This window comes from Nicotiana tabacum, chromosome 3, assembly GCF_000715075.1.
Source record: "Nicotiana tabacum cultivar K326 chromosome 3, ASM71507v2, whole genome shotgun sequence".
NCBI lineage: Eukaryota > Viridiplantae > Streptophyta > Magnoliopsida > Solanales > Solanaceae > Nicotiana > Nicotiana tabacum.
In genome coordinates, this window is record NC_134082.1 from 204,139,014 (window position 1) to 204,150,712 (window position 11,699).

An 11,699-nucleotide genomic window follows, 5' to 3' on the forward strand; every position below is an offset into this window, starting at 1 on the left:
CTCAGTAGTGATGCTTTATTATTTCAGACTCTAAGCTACTCATATTATGCTCCTTTTTTCCTTTAAAACTAACATGCTTTGTGATAGTGTCTATCTTATCAGTACAAATATTTTTGAAGCCGATATTATTTTCCTTATACTCATTATGACATCAGAGGTGGCCTTTGAAGCTGACTATTGTTTTGCTAAATTTTGTACAGAATGGCTATGGAAACTACAGCTCCACATTCTACCCCTGCTGCACGAGTGATTGGAAATGCTTTTGTTGAGCAGTATTACCAAATTCAACACCACACCCCGGACTTAGTATACAACTTTTATCAGGATTCAAGTATCTTAAGTCACCCAGATTCTAATGGCTTGATAACATCTGTGACAACAATGAAAGTGAGTATAACTGCAATTCTTACAGTTGCAGAGAACTTTTATGAAGGAATTTCTTTTTTAACTATGACTAAAAAAATTAACTAGGTTAATAACTTCTATCTGTCGTTGGTCTATAACATAAGAGGTGTTAGTTCAGAAAGAGTATTTTGCACCTTCTAAATCATGCTCATAGAGTTAAGCAGCCTAAAAGATATTAAATTTTAGTTTGAGAAATCTTGCATGTCGTGATTGCTATTGCTGAAAGTAGGTTGTTTGAATTAAACAGTTCTCCAATTATCTCTATCGTGAGAGATAAAATTCACTTGTCTAGAAAATATATTTTAGGAACTCACTTCATCTATGGTAAGTACACATTTCATTAATGTGTTTGTGGATCTCCATGTTCTTCCTCTCTTTTTTCTCTAATAATTTTCCATTCATTTTGTTACGACCATTGGTCTTTTCCAATAATAATCAGTAAATATTATGAACACATAATTTTTGCCCCATAAGAATTACTCCCATAAAATATAAGAAATACAATTTTCTCCAATTTTTGCAACTTTTATAGGATTTTTTTGTAGAATTTTAATTAATTATTTGCCTTTTGTGCATATCTAATTTCCATTAAAATAAGAAAAATACCAAAATACCATGCATTACATTTAGGTTTGATTTTATATTTTTTTTGAAATTAATTAGTCACTATTTTTTTGGTTAAAAATAAAAATCACAAAAATAGCTCATTCTACACCTTTTAATTTTTAGTTTATTGATTTTTTCCCTTTTAGTTTAGGACTAAGTAACTGTTATAATTATTGTGATTAGGTAATTAGTTTAATTTTACAATTTAGATAATTTAGGATCTTAATTTTTAGGATTTCATTAATTAAAGGAAAATTAAAAATGGGGGGAAAAGGAAAAAGGTCTAGTGTATTTGGGCTGAATATCCAATTGTCCAAACTTTCCCAACCCAAATAGCAATTACCCGTCCAGATCCAGCCCCAGAAAACGCTGACCCGTCACTGACCCGCCCCATTACCTCTAACATAACAGACCCCCTTACTAACAAAATCTAAATTCCCAAAAATCCTAAAGCGGCGCCCCTGACTACTGTTCTTCTTCTCCAGTCCGATTCAACCCCAACTCGCCTGAAAACTCAGGCGAGTTCACTCACGCGCACCCTTATTTCACCACGTCAGCAAGATTCTAACGGCCTATGATAAAATAAGAAGGTTCCTTCCGGATTTTTCACGTGCCCTTTAACTCTTGAGCGATTTGTTGGACGTATGGGAGCCGTGGATGGATGGAAATCAATCCATGCCCTCCATCTATCCCTAAATCGTTCACGGAAGATTGAGAAGATTTCTAGATCTTTATAAGAAGGTTCGAGATTTGTGAGGGGTTATATAAGGTAAGGGTTTTCTTGTTTGGGGGGGGGGGTTGAAAAAAGAGAATTTTGAGGGATTTTTCAGGCAGATTTCATTTGAGAGAAAATTAGGGTTCTAGGAAATGTTTTCTTCTCCTCTGTTGTTCATCTTCGTTTTTAGTTTAATTCCAGACATAACAAAAAAAACTACAAATATTGGCTTCTTTTAGTTTGATATTCGATCTTTGTTTTCTTCATCTTTAAATTCGGAAAGTTCATTTTTATTATGGAGTTGGATTGAGTTTGAGAGTCAAAGTCGTTCGAATCGTCGATTGCTTGCCGATCGAGGTTTTGTTCGTGGTTGCTAGTTTCCATTTCTCAGCTGTTGTCACTCCCAATTTCAAGGCCGGATTCGTTTGTATTGGATTCCAAACGAAATTAATCAAAGCTTCGCGCAATTTGGTTCAATCTCTTTTTCTTTTCTTATGTCTGTTTGGATGTTGATTGAAAATATGATAAGATCCATAAGAATCCATCTATAGAAGTAATTCTTTGATTAATTCCATTAGAGGTTGAATTTGGAGTTAGCATTCAGTTTCAGTTCACGTTTGGAAATGATATTTGACATGTCGTTTGTTGTTTAAATCCTACACTCACTGTTCTGATTTGCTTCAGCATGTTCAGTTAGCAAAAGTTAATTCGAATGGTCGTTTTCTATTGCCTCTAATGCTTTAGCCATTAACTCAAAAGTTAATTCACTATTCTGCCCTACCTTATGATTGTCAAATGAGTCTGAATCAATAATGTATATTCTCGTGGTTCTTCACTTGGTTTATCTGATTCTCTAGTATGAGTGATTTCTGGTGCTAGAATATTTAGACCGTAGTTAAATTGTTAGGGTTGTATGCCTGCTCGTCGACACCTAAATCGTTATGTTCTCTTCTTTTGAACGAGCATAACAGTTTGTGCTTGGATTCTGTTGTTATCAAAAGATTAATCACATGACTTTAGGAAGGTTGAAATGGGTGTTTCAATCTCTTGGAGTTTCATGAGTTTAGTCGTCTTCCTCATGTTCTGATTTGCTCGATCCCTTATATGTTCGATTGAGAAACGTTAGACTTCATGACCATTAGTTGAAAGCTTGAACTGTTGGTGTACTTGTGTGTGGTTTTCCAGAAACAATCTTTGCTTGCCTCTTTAGTTTCTATGCATATTAATTGGCAACACTTAACTTCATGTAAAATTAAAGCTTCCAGTCCATGTCTCTAAGGTTTGCATTCCTGGTGCATTTGTTGAACCCCACTGATTCTAAGTTGTATTTGTTTAAATCTTAGTCAATGGGTTTGTTGTCATATTTGGATTAAATTTTCATGTTTGTCCCTTTTCTTTGCTATTATAGTAGGTGATGTTTGATTTACAGTACCCATATGAGCTTGCTAATTGTTCTAGTTTCTGTTATCTTAGTCATTTTCTCGTATATTGAACCCTATAAATTGTTCTCACGGGCCTTATTCGTTAAAGTCGATACATGCTGCTTCTAGGATACATGAGTGAAGTTGTATATGAAATTAAGTGAAGTGTGAAAGTAGTTAATTGTTGGATTATATTGCTAAAGAAACCTGTTGAGAATTGTTTATACTGTTGGTGTAAGAATAGTTACATGCAAGGGGCCATATCATCTTTTTTTTCTTTGATCTTCTGGAATACATCCAAATCCACTAGGAATAAATACCTTGCCTCCTTTTACTGATTGTTTGTCGCGGAAATATGTAACTTTACAATTCATATATTTATGTGGCTTTTCTTATGGTTCATCAGTAGAAATTAATAGAAGCCCTTAGCATTCCATTATCAACATAGCTTCACTCCACGTACTGTTGGTAGTTTGCACTATTTTATTGGTTAGCGTGATTGTGTATACGTTCACGTAACATGATTACAATTCTAAAAATCATATTCGGAGTATGCATTCGCGCAACTTCGGTTAAACTCTCTTAATATTAAAATTGTTTTAATAGGCCACTAATTAATTTTAGTTTATATAGTTTTGAGGTGTGACATCTATAGTTTAATTATTCATGGCCCTCATATTGATAACCTAGATATAAAAATAACATATGATTGTAGTTTGCTTTAGGCACGTTTAATATATTATCGTGGTCGTGGACACGTTAGCGTGACATGATTACGATTTTAAAAACAAAATCGGAGTATGAGTTCGCGCAACTTTGGCGAAACTTTTCTTAATAATAATAAAGCATTATTAATTGTGGACACGTTCGCGTGACATGATTTTTGACGCGCTGAACAAATGGGTACACATGCGCATGACCCGTTTCAAGATAATTTCTTAATTAAAAGGCGGTAAAAGGTAAAAGCACCTAGGTTATTAAATAAGTAATTTGACAATTTAAAAAGCCAAGTATGATCAAAGAGACCGTGCTAGAATCACGGAACTCGGGGATGCCTAACACCTTCTCTCGAGTTAACAAAATTCGTTACCCGAATTTTTGTTTTCGCAGACTATAAATAAGAGTCAACTTCCTCGATTCGGGATTTTAAACTAGTGACTTGGGACACCATAATTCTCTCAAGTGGCGTCTCTGATTTTTAAATAAATCATCCTGTTTCAGTTATTGTCACTTTATTTGGAAAAAACTCCTTTTACCCCCCTTCCGGGGTAGAAAAAGGAGGTGTGACAACTCTGGTGACTCTGCTGGGGACCGAACCCAGAATCTCTGGTTCAGGGTTTAAGAATTTGAGCTTGTTAATGATTTTTACTTGACTTCATTTATTGTTAATATTACTGTATTCTGTGAACCTTTTGTGCTAAATGCTATCTGTTTACCACTTTAATATTGTTTGAATTGTATATAACTGTCTTCTTACGCAACTCCTCTGAGTCTTCTGAAAATGGTTCACACGTTCGCGTGGCCTGCTTTTTTTGTAGAAATTCTACCAAAAAGAATGAGGCTGGGCAAGCGACAAGGCATGGTAGACTTCAGTGCTCCCAGTATGTCCCCCCCTCTTCAGCCCCAGTTGTCCGCTCGGGTACCCCAAGTCTAGACCAAAATCTCGGGATTTAAACCTAGAAAAACACATCTTCACGTCGGATCCCTAGAAGTACGTTTTGTTTGCATCATGTGCATTTGACTTAGGGGACTCAACACAGGGGTTGGGTCCGTCTAGGATAGGTGTGCCCAAAATAACAGACCATCCTGATGCATTCTATGTGCTATGCGGACATTTATTTGTTTCGACTCGCATGCTGATCGGCTAGGGAAAATAAAGCAAAGAGAAAAACCATGAGTGATGCAGGGAGGAAATAAAGCCCAGTTCTAAAGAAAAACTCGGTATTTGAAAACATCCCGAAACTCTGCCAAAATTTTTCAAAAAAAAAAGAGTTATTTCAAAGGAGTCAAACACTATGTCCTTTCAAATGTGTCAAAACTGACCGAACTACGCAGGTCTGATTCTCACCGAATATGGGATACGTAGGCAACCCACATAAGGTTCGACCTCATTTTTACAAATAATAAATAAAGGGTGTTTCAGGGCTTTGGTCAAAATAATAAGCCGACCCAGCTTCGGTTGTATTTTAAATTGTTTCTTACAGGAATAGCCTTAGATTATATTTCAATTGTCGAAAGGCTATTTTTGGGAGGGACAGGCAAGTCTGTTTAAAAGGTGTCTTTTTCAACTAAATACTTACCTCCTGGCCTCAAAATTTGTTTGGAATTGTGAAGGGGCCAGGTTTGCAAAAACGATCATTTTTTGCTAAAGTAGCAATGAAAGGGGTATTTTTTCCGTTGATTTTCTTTAGAAAACTTGTTTTGCAAAAGATTCTACAAGAGTCAACCCTAACCTCAGCCCTCCGTAGGTACAAGTGAATATTTTCCATGAATCATCGCAATCTGTCATAGAACGGGCTCGGTTGCAGCTTCGCAGGTAATAGGATGATTTAGATGAAAATGGCTGAGGTTGGGTGAAAGAACAGTTGGGCTCCCTGATAGACATCATGCACATCAAACCCCGGGAGGATTTAATCAAAGCCTTGGTAGCCTTTTGGGATCCCGTCCACAATGTGTTCCGTTTCTTAGATTTTGAGCTCACCCCACTTTAGAAAAAATAGTCGGGTATGTTGATTTTGGCCAAGAGTTAGGAAAGCACCAACTCATATTCCCCAGGGCTCCCTTGGTGCACAAGTTCTTCGATCTTCTGAATATCAGCAAACAAATGAACAAGGCCCACGTGAGCAAAGGGTGTTGTTCTTTCTACTTCCTGTATTACAGGTTCGGGCACTCAGCCAGGTTTGAAACACATGAAAAGGGGTTGAATAACAGACAAGACAAGAGCATATGGCAAATTCATCATCGGTTTGCTTTCATCGTAGCATTTCTAGGGGTCATGGTCTTTCCGAATGCAAAGGGAACTATAGACGTTTGTACAACCGGAATCGTACAGGTCCTCGTCGACAAAAAAGATCGCACACTTGTCCCATTAGTACTGGCGTACATTTACCGGGCATTAACCTTGTGCAAATCTGGGGATCAATTTTTCGAAGGTTGTCAGGTTCTTCTTCAAATGTGGATGATTGAAAACCTTCGCTGTCATCCTAAGTTCATGAGATATGCTTCGGACGGGAACAATTTCATCAAAATGTATGAGGAAAGGGTGGAAGAATACAAACCGCCAGAAGGTTTTGAAGCTTGGGTGTCCTATTTGAGAAAATTGAGAGCAAATCAAATTGAATGGACAATAGGATGACTTCCAGTAACAGAAGTCATATACATGACCTCTTCAAAGGGCTACTTGATGATGATGGGAGTGAGAAGTATACAACCATATGCACCACAAAGAGTTCCGAGACAACTGGGAAGATATCAGGTGATACCCGAAGAGGCAGATCTAAGCACCCAAGTCATCGAATTGCACCCAGAAGCAATGCTACCCGAGGCTTTAGTTCAAAACGACTGGAATAGCTATCGGTATCTAAAAATGACACCCAAGTACCAGACTCGTCTAAGGGCGAAGTTGATCCCAATTATGCTGCTTGGTTTGAAAGAACTTTTTATGTGAACAATGAGCAGGAGCCCGAGCCCGAACCCGAGAGGCCCGCCAAAAGGCCTCATGTTCAAGCCTTCGATGACAAAATGCAGGAAAGATTAGCTTGGGGGGAAAAGGAAAAGAAATACCAAGCCAGCATTCACGCTTTGCGAGAAAAGTTGAGAAATATCACCTTCAACAATGATCTAAAGGCGCAAGAGGCCGAGGGTGAGAGGAAAAGGTTAGTTCAAGAAAATGAAGCTCTTAGAGCGCAGGTTCGACAGCTGAGAATAGCAGCCGAGAATCCGGGGAGAAGCAGGAAAGATGAAAGGCTCATTTACAACCTTACCCAAAAGGTGTGTGACTGTGAAGATGACCTGCAGAAAGTCGAGTCTGAACTAGCAAAAGTACGAACAAAGTTGGCTAAAAATGCAGAGGGGCGTGTAACTTTCGTTCAACAGATAAAATAAAGATATGAAAGAGGGGTCACAGGGTGGGAAAAAGAGATTAGCAACCTTGAAAGTAAAATGGCTAAACAAGCCAAGAGTTTCAAAGCCGAGAGAGAAGTGAAAAAAGAGGAAAGGAAAAAAGGAGGAAAAACAAGAGAGAAAAGAAAAGGAAAAGGAGAGAAAACAAGAAACTGTGGAAAGGAAAATAATGGCAAAACAAGAGAGAGAAGTATGAGAGAATAAAGAACAATGAGAACTCTGAAGAATAAAAGAAAGGAAAAGTAAAAGAAAGAGGGGTTACAAATGGAAATTAGGGAAAAGCCGGGATGACGCAAGCAATTGATCAAATGCATAATAGAATTGGTTAACTGCTTAGGTGCATTACATTCCCCAAATGTGTGGTTACCTATCTGTTAAGCTCTAACCACTAACAAGTTTGTTGTTGATGATTAGTACAGGCAGGTGGTTAGTTTGATTGGCATTCTGGCAACTCACCCTTACAACACCCGATCCAAAAACAAGTTGATCATGGCTAACCAAGAACTTGATGCAAGTGTGGTAGATCCGTCAAGAGAGGTGGAAGAATCGGAAGTTAATCTGAAAGATGAGTTGTATAAGCTGAAACAACAGATGGCCGAAATATACCAAACATGGGCAAAAGGGCACCCACCACCAGCTTACCCCGCCAACCCTGCTTACATCCCGCCATTGGCTTAGTCCCAGGAACCTCCCACTGTGAACTCATCTCCGGGCTTTCCCATCTACCAACAATACCACGACACCACTTCTTATACATCATAAGCTCCACCACCCTAACCAGTCCCGTACCCTCCTCCACCCGCCACTCCTATTTTTGTAGCACCCCCACCCGTTGCACTACACTGATCCTCCAGTGAGCCTCTATTCCAGACTCATAATAACCAATATTACCCCCGAAGCCCACTTTCAAAGCTCCAGAACCCTATTCTTACACTCCTCATTTTGACCTCCATGTGGAAACCGAGAAGCCACATAAAAATCTCGAGCAAGAGGAGATGTTTAGGAAAGTTAAGAGCTTGGAACAGTCATTCAAGAATATGCAGGGGTTGGGAGGTCAGGTAAGCGTGGCTTACAAATATATATATGTTTATTTCCAGATGTTCAATTGTCGGTGGGGTTTAAGATGCCCAAGTTTGATTTGTATGATGGGCACAGTGATCCAATGGCGCATTTGAGAGGTTTTTGTAGCAAAATGAGGAGAGCTGGCAGGAAAGACGAGTTACTAATGGCATATTTCAATCAAAGTCTGAGTGGTTCGGTGCTGGAGTGGTATACTCGGCAAGATCACGGCAGGTGGTACACATGGGATGATCTAGCCCAAGCATTCGCTTGCCATTTTCAGTATAACCTCGAGATTATCCTAGATCGCCTGTATTTGACAAAGATTGAGAAAAAGCCTGGTGAAAGTTTTAGAGAGTACGACTTTCGTTGGAGAGAGCAAGCAGCGAAGGTTGACCCTCCGATGAAAGAAAGTGAAATGGTGGATTATTTCCAGCAGGCCTTAGAGCCTACTTATTTCGGCTATCTGGTATCGGCTATAGGCAAGTCCTTCAATGGAGTGGTGAAAATGGGGGCCATGGTAGAAGAAGGGCTCAAGTCAAACAAAATCATGAGCTACTTAACTATTAAAGCAACCACCGAGGCCATCCAAAACGGTACCGGGGGAGTGATTGGAAAGAAGAAGAAAGAGGATGTCGTAACGATTGATTCAGAAGCTTAGTTGGACCTAGGGGCTCGTCCCATCACTATAATCAGCCTCGACCCCACCACCAAACATACCCCCATACTCCATTAACCCACCACAACACTACTACCCACCACCAGACCCCATTTTCTGTCCACCATGCCCAAACATACACTCAACCTCCTGCCCATGCACAATGGTGTACGTCATCCCCACAAAATACCTACCTAGCTCCACAAAATGCCTACTCACCCCCACGAACCTACCGAAACCTTCCTAGACCAGATTTCCGGTCCAATCAAGCATTTAAGAATGAGAGGTTGCAGAAGAAGAAAACCTTCACTCCATTGGGAAAGTCCTATACTAGTTTGTTCCACAGGCTGAGATAATTGGATATGCGGAGGCCGATCAAGTCAAAATTGCCAAATCCTCCCCCGAAAAATCTTGATTATTCTGTAAGCTGCGAATATTATGCTGGTGCTCCGGGGCATGACACGGAGAAATGCTGACATTTGAAAACTGCTATCCAAGAGCTCATTGATACAAATCGGATTGAAGTCCAAGCTCCGGAGGCACCCAATATCAACCAGAACCCATTGCTGACCCATCATGAGACAAATATGATCGAGATAGTGCATAAGGGAGGAGAGCCTAAGAAGCTTTCACAGACTGTCATGATGATTCGGTCCAGTGAGGTCAGGCCGATTGAAAAGTCAACAAGTGAGAAATCAGTGATCAGGTCGAGTGGGGCAAATAGTGAACCATCTGCGGTAGTCAAGAAAGGGTCCTCAAGTGATGTTACAGCGAAACAAGAAAGGGCAAAAGTGGTTGTGCCAGGAGCGGAGAACAAGCCTGTCGTAATTATGGAGGGTGCCTACACAGATCCCATCTTTATCAAGCCTATAACCCAGTTACCGATAGTTGACAGCAAGGTTATTCCTTGGAATTATGAACGGGTGACAGTGACTTACAAAGGAAAAGAAGTTAAAGAAGAAGTCTATGAGACCCATGGTTTGACTCGATCAGGGAGATGCTTCGCCCCCGAGGAGCTAAGAAAAGCTAAAACCTCCAAAGATAACCCAGTGCTAGTGAAGAAAGCGGTAACTGAAGAAGAAGCAGAAGAGTTTTTGAGAAAGATGAAAGTGCATGACTATTCCATTGTGGAGCAGTTAAGAAAGACGTCTGCTCAGATTTCATTGTTGTCATTGTTAATCCATTCAGATGAGCATCGATGTGCCTTGATGAAAATCCTGAATGAGACTCACGTTTTCGACAAAATCTCAGTGAACCATCTGGAAAAGATAGCCAACAAAATATTCGAGGTAAACAGGGTCACTTTCTCCGATGATGAATTGTCTGTGGAGGGCACTGAGCACAATAGAGCTCTCTACCTTACAATGAAATGTGAAGATTCCATAGTTACTCGGGTATTGGTCGATAATGGTTCGGCGTTCGGGGATTTGATGGCGGAGGTAAAGATTCAGTTGGTGATATAGTCCTTGAGCTGACGATAGGAGCAGTTGAATTCACTATAGAGTTCCAGGTGCTGGATGTAGCTGTTTCCTACAATCTGTTGTTGGGTCGACCTTGGATTCATGCTGTCAAAGCAGTCCCATCCACCCTGCACCAGATGGTTAAATTTGAATGGGATAAACATGAAATTGTTGTGCACGACGAGGATAATCTGTGTGCTCACAGTGATGCTATTATACTGTTCATTGAGGTTGAAGACGACAAAGGGCCATGGGTCTATCAGGTCTTCGAAACAGTGTCAGTTGAGAAAATTCCAAAAGGGAAATGCGTTCCAATTCCAAAGGTAACTGTTGCGTCGGTCATGGTGGCTTTTGAGATGTTGAAGAATGGTTTTGTACCCGGTAAGGGTCTGGGTGCATCTCTGCAGGGCATTATACAACCGGTGTCTCTTCCTAAAAACCTGGGTACCTTTGGTTTGGGGTTCAAGCTTACAGTCGCAGACGTGAAAAGAGCCAGAAAGTTGAAATAGAGGGCATGGGTCCTTCCAAAACCTGTCTCACGTCTCTCTAGATCATTTGTCAAGCATGGTACCAGGAAACGACCAACGACAACAGTTCCCGGTTCTATGATTGATGTTGATGGAGATTTGATTGAAAGGTTTGAAAGATTGTTCGACGATGTTAACATGGTGGAAGTTGGAGAGGGTTCGAGTAAAGCAGATGTGCAATTTGTTGGGCCAAGTGCAAAGCTTAACAATTGGGAAGCTACTCCTCTCCTTACCTGGAAGGAGTTTTGGTAGTTTGCTTTGATTTTCTTTTAGTTTATCTAGATTATTCTAGGGTTGTAATTCAGATTCTATATTCCATTCGTTTGGATGCATAGACCTTGTTATCTTTTAAATTCAGAGAAATGCAATTTTCCTTTTCTTCATTCCTGATAGTTTTAATTTTTGTTTTTCTTTTCTTCCTTGTATAGTTCTTTTTATGTCGGTTTCAATAACATGATATGCACGAGGAATCTTCGGTCCAGTCTTAAAAACCAATCTAATTCTGAAATAATAATCCAATAAATAGAGTGTGATGATGAATCGGAATATGAGGATGATGAGGCCTTTGAGGAGATTAGTAAAGAATTAAGTCATTTTGAAGAAAAACACAAGCCTAACCTGAATGATACAGAAACAATCAATTTAGAGGACTCATATAATGTCAGAGAAACTAAGATAAGTGTCCATCTTGATCCACAAATCAGGGAGGAGATAATTAAAGCATTA